A 10,896-nucleotide genomic window follows, 5' to 3' on the forward strand; every position below is an offset into this window, starting at 1 on the left:
GGCGGGAGGCAGGAAGCAGTAAGGGGCGCGCAGTGCCCGTAGCGAAGCCTCCACCCACCCGGGCTGGAAGAACCGGCAGAGCCCAGCACCATCGCAAGCGCCCCCAGGAGCAGGGGCGGCTCCACGGCTCTGGGCGGCTCCAAGCTGGGGCAGGAGGCGGCCGATGCTCCGCTCCGCTCTGCCCTGCTCTGTTCTGCTCGGCCAGCTTGGCCCCTGCAGTGAATCTTCTGGGGAGCTCAGTGGGTCTTCATCCAAGCCGAGAAGGCTCCTTTCCTCTCGCCAGGCTGAGCAGCTGGCTTGAGCAGGGCATGGATTCACAGAAAGACGCGCCACAGCCTTCCTATTGCTGTTAGAAATCCCATCCCCTCTGCCTCTGGGATGCGTCCGGTGCGGGACTGATCGGGGGTTTAACGCAGGCTCTGCAGCCTCCATAGACTTACGTAGCCTCCATAGACTCCGGGCTGCCGAGACATGGCCTCCTTTGCTGTGCTTGGTGGCTCAGGGGACCTGCCGGAGTCAGGGACCAGTGCCCGGGCACAGGAGTCTGCTTCTGCAGGCTCATTGACACAGCTGAGGAGATGCCTTCTGACTCAATGGATTCATTGGGGATTTTTCCCAGCCATCCCCAGGCTTTGGGTGTGCAACTGCTGCTGCCGGCTCTGGAAAGAGAAAGCTTTTGATTTCGGCTTGTTTATTTTGCCAGTTGAGGTGCGTGGCCCAAACCACGACATGTGGCGGGTACCACAGCCTGAGACAATGTCTTCAGCTGTCTCTCTGTGTTAACTGAATATTTCTTTTTTTAAACTATTTAATTTCTAGGGCGCTTCTGCATTTTGCTTGCGCGAACGGCCACGAAGATGTCGTTCGGTTTCTAGCAGGAAAGAAGTGCCAGCTAAACCCTTGTGACAATTTTGGGAAATCACTGATGATGATGGTACATGGAATAGGTTATCCTGTTGTACATTGGGCCTATCGATTATGCACGGAGCGATACATACCTTACATGATTCTTTACATAGGGCTGCGTACAAACAGGTGTGTTGTAGTCGGCAGGGAAGGGGCATATGTTGCCTGATCTTTGAAGACGCTCGTACTTCCCAGTGTTGGGAAGATGCGGGAGTTCTGGCAGAGAGAAACGTAGATGTTGGAAGTTACTCCTCCTTTGTGTCTTGTTTCCAGGCAGTAGAGCACCAGCGCAAAGACTGTGTGGCTCTTCTGCTGGAGTGCAGTGCCAACCCTGCCCTCAGAGGTGCTGGCGGCAACACTGCCTGTCACTTGGCTGCTATTGTTCCTACCAAAACTCCAGCAGAGCTTCACTTGAGCACAATGCCCATATTGACGCTCAGAATGAGGTAAGCTTGGACTTTGGGTAAGGCTCCTCTTCCCAAAACTTGCTCGACTTTTCCGTGTTATTCTAAGCGAGATGATTTCTCCTCTCCACTGGGATACGCTCTGCTTACTGTTGTGGTCACTGAGCCCTGTGAAGAAACGGTCGAGTTCCTTTTTCAAAAAGGAGCTGACCTACGTGCTTGAGATAAGCATGAAAGGTGAAGGGTTTGTCAAGAGTGCACATGGGACTCCTTACCATTGTTCAGGTTGGATTGATGGGAGGCATGGGAGTGAGCTTTGAAAAAGAACCAGGAGCTGCCCAGAAGGACCTTCTACTGTGTGACCTGTGAAAGCAGACCCACACTCGGCAGCTCTCTTGCCTCAGGGGATGATTTCCACACCGAGGACTGCGAGAAACCGTTGGCTGTAGTGCCACATGTACACAGTGACACACAGATACACACACCCCCACCCACACACCCTGCTCTGGGCAGGTGGTTGGCCTGCCTGGAGACCTCCTGAGGTCCCCCCAGTCTGAATTGTCCAACGCTTCCAAGGTGTCCTGCTGTGCTTTCACTCTCCCTGTAGGAGAGGGGAAATGAATGGTTTGGGGAGCAAAGAGAGACTGAAGGAATGGCAATGCAATGTCCCCAGAAGCTGATGTATTTCCTGTCATTTCTTGGATGCTTTAGGACCGCTGTTACGTTTGCTGCTCTCACTGGGATTATGAGTGTAATGCGACTTCTTCCTTGGCATGATGCTGGTCTTTCTCCTGAAGACAAGTTGGGCCACACAGCTGTGTATCTGTCTAGAAATGCTGAGTGACTGTTTTACGTCCTCGTTAGAGCAGCTGCATTCTCAGAATGTCCGTGCTGATGTACGAGTTTTGGTAATATCACCGGGGTTTAATGAGGTGTTGAAACCTTTGTTGAAGCTGGGCTCAGGGACGTCTTCTGACGCATCTCTTTCCATGTCAAGAGTGGATTTGGAAGTTGAGGAAAACTTCCCCCCACAATTCTCTCTGAGAATTCACCTGGGTGCTGCCAAGCTCCACTCAACTCAACCGACTAGCAACTACCTGCCGTTTGTTTCAGAGGGCATCTGATATCCCCCGAGTTAAACTCTTCAGCGGTTTTCCTCCTCTTGTGGGTAGCTTTGCACCCCTTGCTCTACCTTCCCTGAGGTGACTATGTGTCCTCAATAGCTGGGCCGAAGGAAAGAGCCCTCTTTCCTAGTGATGGCAGCCTGGTGATGGGGGAATGAACTGCATTGCTCCTACGAGCATGCTTTGTCTGGCCACAAACAACTGCCTGTGACCTCTTGTCACTGGATCTCAACTTCATTTTGTCTCCTCCTGCCCCTTCTGCCAGCCTGTATCGATGGGAAGCAGGAGAGAAGGGTGCCTGGGTAAACTGGGGAGTAAAACCCCTTTTAGAGTAAAGCGTGTTTGGGGATTGCTCTAGCAATACGAGATGCTTGTTCCTCCCCTCCAGGCTTCTGGCACAGCACCAATGTTGCGTTAATGCACCATTTTGCACAGCAGCCTTGCTCCGCGGTACGTTTTTAATATTTTCTTGTTTGTTTGGGTTCTTTTTTTTGTTTTGTTTTTAGTTCTGCTTATGAAGCAAACCTGAAAGTGGTCTCCGGAGCCTCAGCTGACCCTCTGCCCAGGTTGTTAGAAGATAACACCTATGCAACGTAGTTGACCCCTGCAATGCTTGGAATGCAACCGCAATCTTTGTTGGCCTCTTGACATCCCACTGAGGAGCTCTCTAGACTCTTAGGTCCTCAGACTAACCATGGGAATTTCTGAAGCCCTTCAAAGTCAGGACTGGGTTTGAGGAGCCATTACTCCGGCTTGGTGTGACAAGTTGCTGCAGCATTAGTGTAGCATCTCGCTGAGGTGGAAACCTTGTAGTTAGATGCCAGCCTGCCAGGGGGGCTTGATAGTCTCACTGGCCCTCGAAATAGGGGGTTTATCAGACGAGACTGTAGCCACCAGGGGTGAGTTACTCCATAGACAAGAATACGCACTTGTAGCATGAACACGCCTGTAGTATTTCCATCTCCACTACTCTAGTAGTGCAGTAAGGGGGTGTGTGTGGGGGGGGGGGGGGGGGGGAGGTGTTACTCTTTACCAGCTGGCTATGAATATGGGTAGGATGGCTCATGAATAGCTGTTGCTCTTCCAGAAGAGAGGGTGTATGCAAGTGTGGGGTGTTTTTACCGAGCGTATTTCCTTCCTTTCTGTATATAGCATTCCTAACCAACTGGAGGAATACATGGGCTGTGAAAGGATGGGAGAATGTTCTCCAGGAGGCAGAGTAGGCCCAGCAGTACTTGACAGCCCTTGCTGTGGGACAACCGCTGACTTTCCCTTGGGCGCACCGGATGTCCTGGTTTGAGGATCCAGGTAGGATCCTTCACCATGGAGGAGGTAATGAGGACAAATCACTGTGGCCTGTAGGAGAATGATAAGCTGTCATCTGGACACAGGGCTTGAGGGATGGGGAAAGGCAGAGTAAAATAAGCACTAATAGCAGCGTCGCACTTCTTACCTCCTTTGGCATGGCTGGAGCCGAACTTGGCAAGGGACACAAAGAATAATAAGAAGGGCTTCTACAGATATGTCAGCCAGAAAAAGAAAGTCAAAGAAAGCGTGCTCTCCCCTCAGGAGCAAGACTGGCAAACTGGTAACAATGGACGAGGAGAAGGCTGAGGTACCCATAACTTTTTTGCCTCAGTCTTCACTGGCGGTCTCTGTTCCCACATTTCTCGAGTGGATGGACTGCGAGATGGAGACTAGGGGAGCAAAGTCCCTCCCACTGTGAGAGAAGATCAGGTTCATGACCACCTGAGGAACCTGAACATACAGAATTCTCTGGGACCTGATGAGATGCATCCCAGAGTCCCGAGGGAATTGGCTGATATTGTTGCCAAGCCACTCTCCATGATATTTGAAAAGTCATGGCAGTCAGGTGAAGTCTCTTGTGACTGGAAAAAGGGAAACATTGAACCCATTTTTTAAAAGGGTAGAAAGGAGGATCCTGGGAACTACCAATCTGACATGGATCATGGAACAGATCCTCCTAACAGCTATGCTAAGGCACATGGAGGACAAGGACGTGGCTCGAGACAGCCAGCATGGTTTCAGCAAGGGCAAGTCCTGCCTGACCAACCTAGTGGCTTTCTATGATGGAGTGACTATGATGTCCATCAGTGGACAAGGGAAGAGCTACAGATGTCATCTATCTGGACTTCTGTAAGGCCCTTTACACAGTCCCCTACAATATCCTTCTCTCTAAATTGGAGAGAGATGGATTTGATGGGTGGACTGTTTGGTGGATCAGGAATTGGTTGGATGGTCGCATTCAGAGGGTAGTGGTCAATGGCTCAATGTCCAAATGGAGATTGGTGACAAGTGTTGTCCCTCATGGGTCCATATTGGGACCAGTACTGTTCAATATCTTCATCAATGGCATAGACAGTGGGATCGAGTGCACCCTCAGCAAGTTTGCAGGTGACACTAAGCTGAGGTGTGCAGTTGACACACCTGAAGAATGGAATGCCATCCAGAGGGACCCAAACAGGTTCGAGAATTGGGCCTGTGTGAACTTTATGAGTTTAACAAGGCCAAGTGCAGGGTCCAGCACCTGGATCAGGGAAATCCCCAGTATCAATACAGGCTGGGGGATAAAGGGATTGAGAGCAGCCCTGCTGAGAAGGACTTAGGGTTACTGGTGGATAAAAAGCCAGGCATGAGCTGGCAATGTGCACTTGCAGCCCAGAAGGCCAACTGTATCCTGGGCTGCATCAAAAGAAACGTGGCCAGCAGGTTGAGGGAGATGATTCTGCCCCTCTACTCTGCTCTGGTGATACCTCACCTGGAGTACTGCATCCAGCTCTGGAACCTTCAGCACAAGAAAGACATGGACCTGTTGGAAAGGGTCCAGAGAAAGTCCATGAAGATGATCAGAGGGCTGGGATGCACCTCTGCTGTGGGGACAGGCTGAGAGAGTTGGGGTTGTTCAGCCTGGATAAGAGAAGGCTCTGGGGAGACCTTATTATTGCGGCCTTTCAGTACTTAAAGGGGGCGTATAAGAAAGATGGGGACAAACTTTTTAGCAGGGCCTGTTGTGATAGGGCAAGGGGTAATGGTTTTAAACTAAAAAAGGGTAGATTTAGACTAGATATAAGGAAGAAAATTTTACAATGAGGGTAGTGAAACACTGGAACAGGTTGCCCAGATAGATGCCCCATCCCTGGAAACATTCGAGGTCAGGTTGAACGGGACTCTAAGCAACCTGATCTAGTTGAAGACGTCCCTGCTCATTGCAGGGGGGTTGGACTAGATGACCTTTAAAGGTCTCTTCCAACCCAATCTATTCTATGGTTCTATGATTCTGTGATTATGATTTGTATGTGTCGTGCTAGTGGCCAGCACAGAACAAGAGGAAGACGATGAATCCCCTTTTGATTCTGAGGTAGAATCATTTAGGTTGGAAAAGACCTTTAAGATCATTGAGTCCAACTGTAAAGCTGGCACTGCCAAGTCCACCCCTAAACCATGCCCCTAAGCACCACATCTACATGTCTTCTAAATATCTCCAGGGATGGTAACTCCCCCCTTCCCTGGGCAGCCTGTTCCAGTGCTTGATAACCCTTTTGGTGAAGAATTTTTTCCTAATATCCAATCTAAACCTCCCCTGGTACAACTTGAGGCCGTTTCCTCTTGTCCTATCACTTGGGAGAAGAGTCCCATACCCACCTCGCTACAACCTCCTTTCAGATAGTTGTAGAGAGTGCTAAGGTCTCCCCTCAGCCTTTTTTTCTCCAGAGTAAACAATCCCAGTTCCCTCAGCTGCTCCTCATAAGACTTGTTCTCTAGACCCTTTACCAGCTTCATTGCTCTTCTTTGGATGTGCTCCAGCACCTCAACATCTTTTTTTGTAGTGGGGGGCCCAAAACTGAACACAGTATTTGAGGTGGGTCCTCACCAGTGCTGAGTACAGGGGGACTTATGTGGTCCTACTGGCCCACTATTTCTCATACAATCCAGGCTGCTATTGGCCTTCTTGGCCACTTGGGCACACTGCTGGCTCATATTCAGGCACTCTCGACCAACACCCCCAGGTCCTTTCCTGCCAGGCAGCTTTCCACTTTCCCTTCTCCGAAGGAGGCAGTGGGGTCCCACTGGGCTCGCTTGCTTTTCGTTTCCTTTCCCTTTGCTGCTGCTTCTGCCACACACTCATAATTGGGAACTTGACGTGCCAGCGCTGCTGGCAAGCTGTTCAGTTAGGACTGGGATGAAGTGAGGTCAAGCTAATGACCCGGGTCTCCTAGCAGCTGGCCTTTGAGCTGGATTTCTAGTATAGGATTGAAGCAGTAAAGCTTCCCAATAGTTATAATCCTCTGAACTTGTAGAAGGCTGGCACTGTGAGGATTGCTGGTTTTCCACCACACAGCTTTCTCCTCCAGATCCAGTCAGTGTCAAATGGTTGCCCGTAGGGCCTACAGTCTAGACGCTTAGCTGCTTCTACCTAGGTCCTCTCCATCTTGGGCAGGTGTACCTTGGCCCCTTTTGAAAGCCCTGCTCAACAGATGCCTAACACATTGGCTGTGTTTGCCCTTTGCGATCTTTCCATCACCTGTTACCATTGCGCCTGTTGGCTAAAGTGGGAGCTTTGTGCCTGGAAATGGGTCGATGAGGAGTCTGTGCCAGTTCTCACGCATGTCTTTTAAATTACGCAGACGAATTCTGAAGGTCCGAGGAAAGTGTTGGCCAAGTGTGCATGCGGTCCATTGCAGAGGAGGGCAGCAACAGTAATTTCCCGGTGGACTAAATTATTACCTTTGTAAGCTTCACTGGAGTGAAGTGGATGGGGAAGAGCAGAGTGAAATAAGCACTCACAGCAGCATCACACTTCTTATCTCCTTTCTAGGTGTCTTGCCAGCGGCAGGAACAGAGCAAGAGGAAGATTTTGACTGCTCTTCTGAGTCTGAGGTACTTGCTCTTCCAGAGGAAATGTGTTACCTGTGGCAGAAGTCACGCTTCTGTAGCCCCAGTGCTGAAATGCAGCGTGATGCTGCAGTGTTGCTGGGGATTCCTTTCCCCGCTGTCTGTCTCGCTGTGTTTTCCTGCTCGCTCAGGTTTCTGCGCTGGAGAGAGAAGAGCTTCAGCTAAAGAAGGATGCTTCAACACAAGCAGATTGTCGAAGTGACAGGTATTACAGACTGATGCACATATCCGCAGATAGACCCTGTCAGTGTAAGGAGAGCCGTTCTTGATACTGAGTTCATTTTGAAGTACTGCTAAGAGGAGGTGATTGAATCTGGACCTGAAGTGTATTTCGCACCTCGTTTTGTTCCTGGCATGATGCAGAAGGGCCACACAAAGAGGAGAACATTAGGTTGGAAAAAAGATGTATGAAGACTCTCAGCCCCTGTTCCAAGGAGAAGAATACTTAAGCCTTTTCTGTGTATTTGGAAAGAGAAAGCCTCATGAAGAGCTGCCAATAGTCTGGATATGCTCAGCTGAGAAAGATGCCTGCAGATGCCTACTGGTGGCAGCCAAAATCTCTTCTCTTTGAATTCACTGAGTCACAGATACATAGAATGGTTTGGGTTGGAAGGTCCTTTAAAGACCATCTAGTCCAAACCCCTGCCATGGGCAGGGACATCTTCCACTAGATTAGGTTGCTCAGAGCCCTGTCCAACCTGGCCTTGAACACTTCCAGGGATGGGTCATCTACAACTTCTCTGGGCAACCTGTTCCAGTGCTTCACCACCCTCATTGTGAACAATTTTCTCCTAATACCTATTCTAAATCTACCCTCTTCCAGTTTAAAGCCATTCAGAAAGACCTACAAGCCTCTCCCTCAGTGAGCCAGAGTCTTCCCTTTTCATGAGCTACAGATCCCAGTTCCGGATTCGTGTGGGGACATTTTTTAAGACGAGGTTTTCCTGGAGAGCCTAGGAGAGATCAGTTCCTCTCTTCTACTGACTATAGGCTGCTCTGAAAGTCCTGCTGGCCCATTCCCCAGCTTTGTGGCTTTGAGAGTTGCTCCATGAGACTACAGCAAGTCCTACTTAACGCCGTCTTTGTTAAGAAGTTGACAGTAATGCACTGGATTAAGTATTTTCTGGTTTAGACCAGTTGTGACGTTGAGACCTCAGGCGGCACTTCAGTCATGTAGTAGAGGGATTTGGTACCTTTGGTTGCGGACTTTCCCTGGGCTCTGGTGGTGCCAAGCTCTTCATCCTGGAGGCTTGACCGGCATCATCAGACTATGACAGGAACTCTTCAGTTACCCATACTCTGGAAACCTTCCTGTTTTAGTGACTGTGGATTCTTTGGCCAGAAGGTGTGGGTGAATAATGCAACGAGAAGACCTCCAAAGACGAAAATACACAACTAAAAAGGGAATGACATCTCCATAGGCAGTATTTTTTGTGTTTGGGTGGTGGTTTGGGGCAGGCAAAGACTGTGTTGTACTGATGCTGGCAAGGAAAGAAGAAAGGCTGTGAGGTGTGACCTTCAGTCAGGAAAGTCCTAGCATGACTTAATTTTTTTTTTTCCTTTAATGCTGCTGTAGGCTCATAATGGCCTGGAGGATTTGATAACTGGCTTTCAGACAACATGGACTTGCAAAGGAACACCAACATCGGCAGGTATGTTGTGACCGGCTTCTGGAAATGACTGGGTTTAGTCTTTGAATTTCTTGTGGGCAGGTAATACATGAAAAGATCAAGTGGACTGTGGGGAACCCCCCAGGTTTTAGGGCAGGGCACCCTCAGGGGAAAAGTCTGTATGTTTCCTCACTTCCCTGGTGCGACAGCGTTTTGAATCTGCTTGGTGGACAATATGCGGGCACTTTTGTACATCAGCACGATTCCTTTGATGGGTAAGCTGTGGGCCGTAGACAGGAGAGAGATCTGCGGTTGAGAGCTGTGAGAGATGGGACTTGGGAGGTGTTATCTTCTTTGCGGGGAACACTGTCTGCACATTCTGCATACGGATCCTGTTCCTGTGCTATCTTCTCTATTTTGCAAGTGTGGGAGTGAAAGCAAGGAAGCGGAGAAGCCGGCCAAGATGAAATGCCAATCAGAAGCACTTCTGGACAAAATGCAGGGAAGAAATGTCGCACTGGAGGAAGAAGGTGGCAGGCACGGCTTTTTAGTGCTTTAAAGAAATATCACGTAGAATAGAAATCAAGCTTTACTGAACTCTCACGTAAAAGCACATACATAACCGTTTGTGAGCAAATTCAAGGCTCACATTTAATCTTACAAGGTGCTTCTGTGCATGAGCCTATGCAAAGGCCTTGCAAATGCAGGCTGCCTGCACTTCTCCTGGGAGGGAAGGAAATCTTTTCTTCCTTTGTTCAGGAAAACTTTGGGCTCTCCACGTGATGTGTAGCGCTACAGTGCTGGTTGTTCTTAGTAATTCCTGGCCTGTCACACACAGTACACATATAATCATTTAGGTTGAAAAAGACATTTAAGATCATCAAGTCCAACTACTAACCTAGCACTGCCAAGTCCACCCCTAAGCCATGTCCCTAAGCACCATAGATACCCATCTTTTAAATACCTTCAGGGATGGAGACTCCACCACTTCCCTGGGCAGCCTGTTCCAATGCTTGACAACCCTTTCAATGAAGAAATTTTTCCTAATATCCATGTAAACCTCCCCTGGCACAACTTGTGGCCATTTCCTCTTGTCCTGTCGCCTGTTACTTGGGAGAAGAGACCAACCCCCACCCCTCTCCTTTCAGGCATGAAGCAAGCCACGGCTGTGCTGCTTACATAGGAGTACGCAAAAAAGGCCAACTGGTGCTTTGCTTCTCTCTTTCCTTATTCATTTGCTGTGCTAGTTGAAGACGCTTCTGGAGGGATCTCAGACAAACCTGATGGCATATGCAGGGAGAAAGAGAGAGGCCCAGCTCAGTTTCCAGGGAAAGATGAAGAAGAGCTGTTCTGAGGCAGCCAATCAAGTTGGTAAACTACGAAAAAAAGGTAAGCGCTGGTTTGTTTGGTGGATTTGATATTTTTTTTCTGCTGGAGCCTGTATGATTCTTTTCCTACACTTTTTTTCTGTGTTGCTGATGTCCTTTTGGCTGTATTTTGCAATTGATTGACTTCTCTTGATACTCCCGCTGCCTGCTTTAATAAGCTTTTTGCCTGTGCCTGACCTCAGCTGTAACTGTAGTCTTCCCTGGGCTACATGCAACAGACAAAACAACTGCAGACTGTATCCAACATCTCCAGGCACCAAGATAGCAACAACCTTCTCAAACACCAAGTGATGTTATGAGGTATGATGCCACCAGTGAAGAATGGCTGTAGAGTTAGCCAAGCAAATCTTAATTTCAGCCCCCAGGTTTGAGACCTCAAAGTGGAGAACCATCATGATCCAGGGCTGGCTGGGCAACAATGGAAGCTGCCAGCTATGAAGGTCCACCTGGCCCGATCCCCATCTCTTCAAACGCAAGGAGGGCACTAGCTAGGTGTTACAACTTTGGCAAGCCACTCTTCACAAATACACCAAAGCACACTTGGCAAAAA

This window comes from Charadrius vociferus, unplaced genomic scaffold (genome assembly GCF_000708025.1).
Source record: "Charadrius vociferus isolate BGI_N301 unplaced genomic scaffold, ASM70802v2 scaffold871, whole genome shotgun sequence".
NCBI classification, from domain to species: domain Eukaryota; kingdom Metazoa; phylum Chordata; class Aves; order Charadriiformes; family Charadriidae; genus Charadrius; species Charadrius vociferus.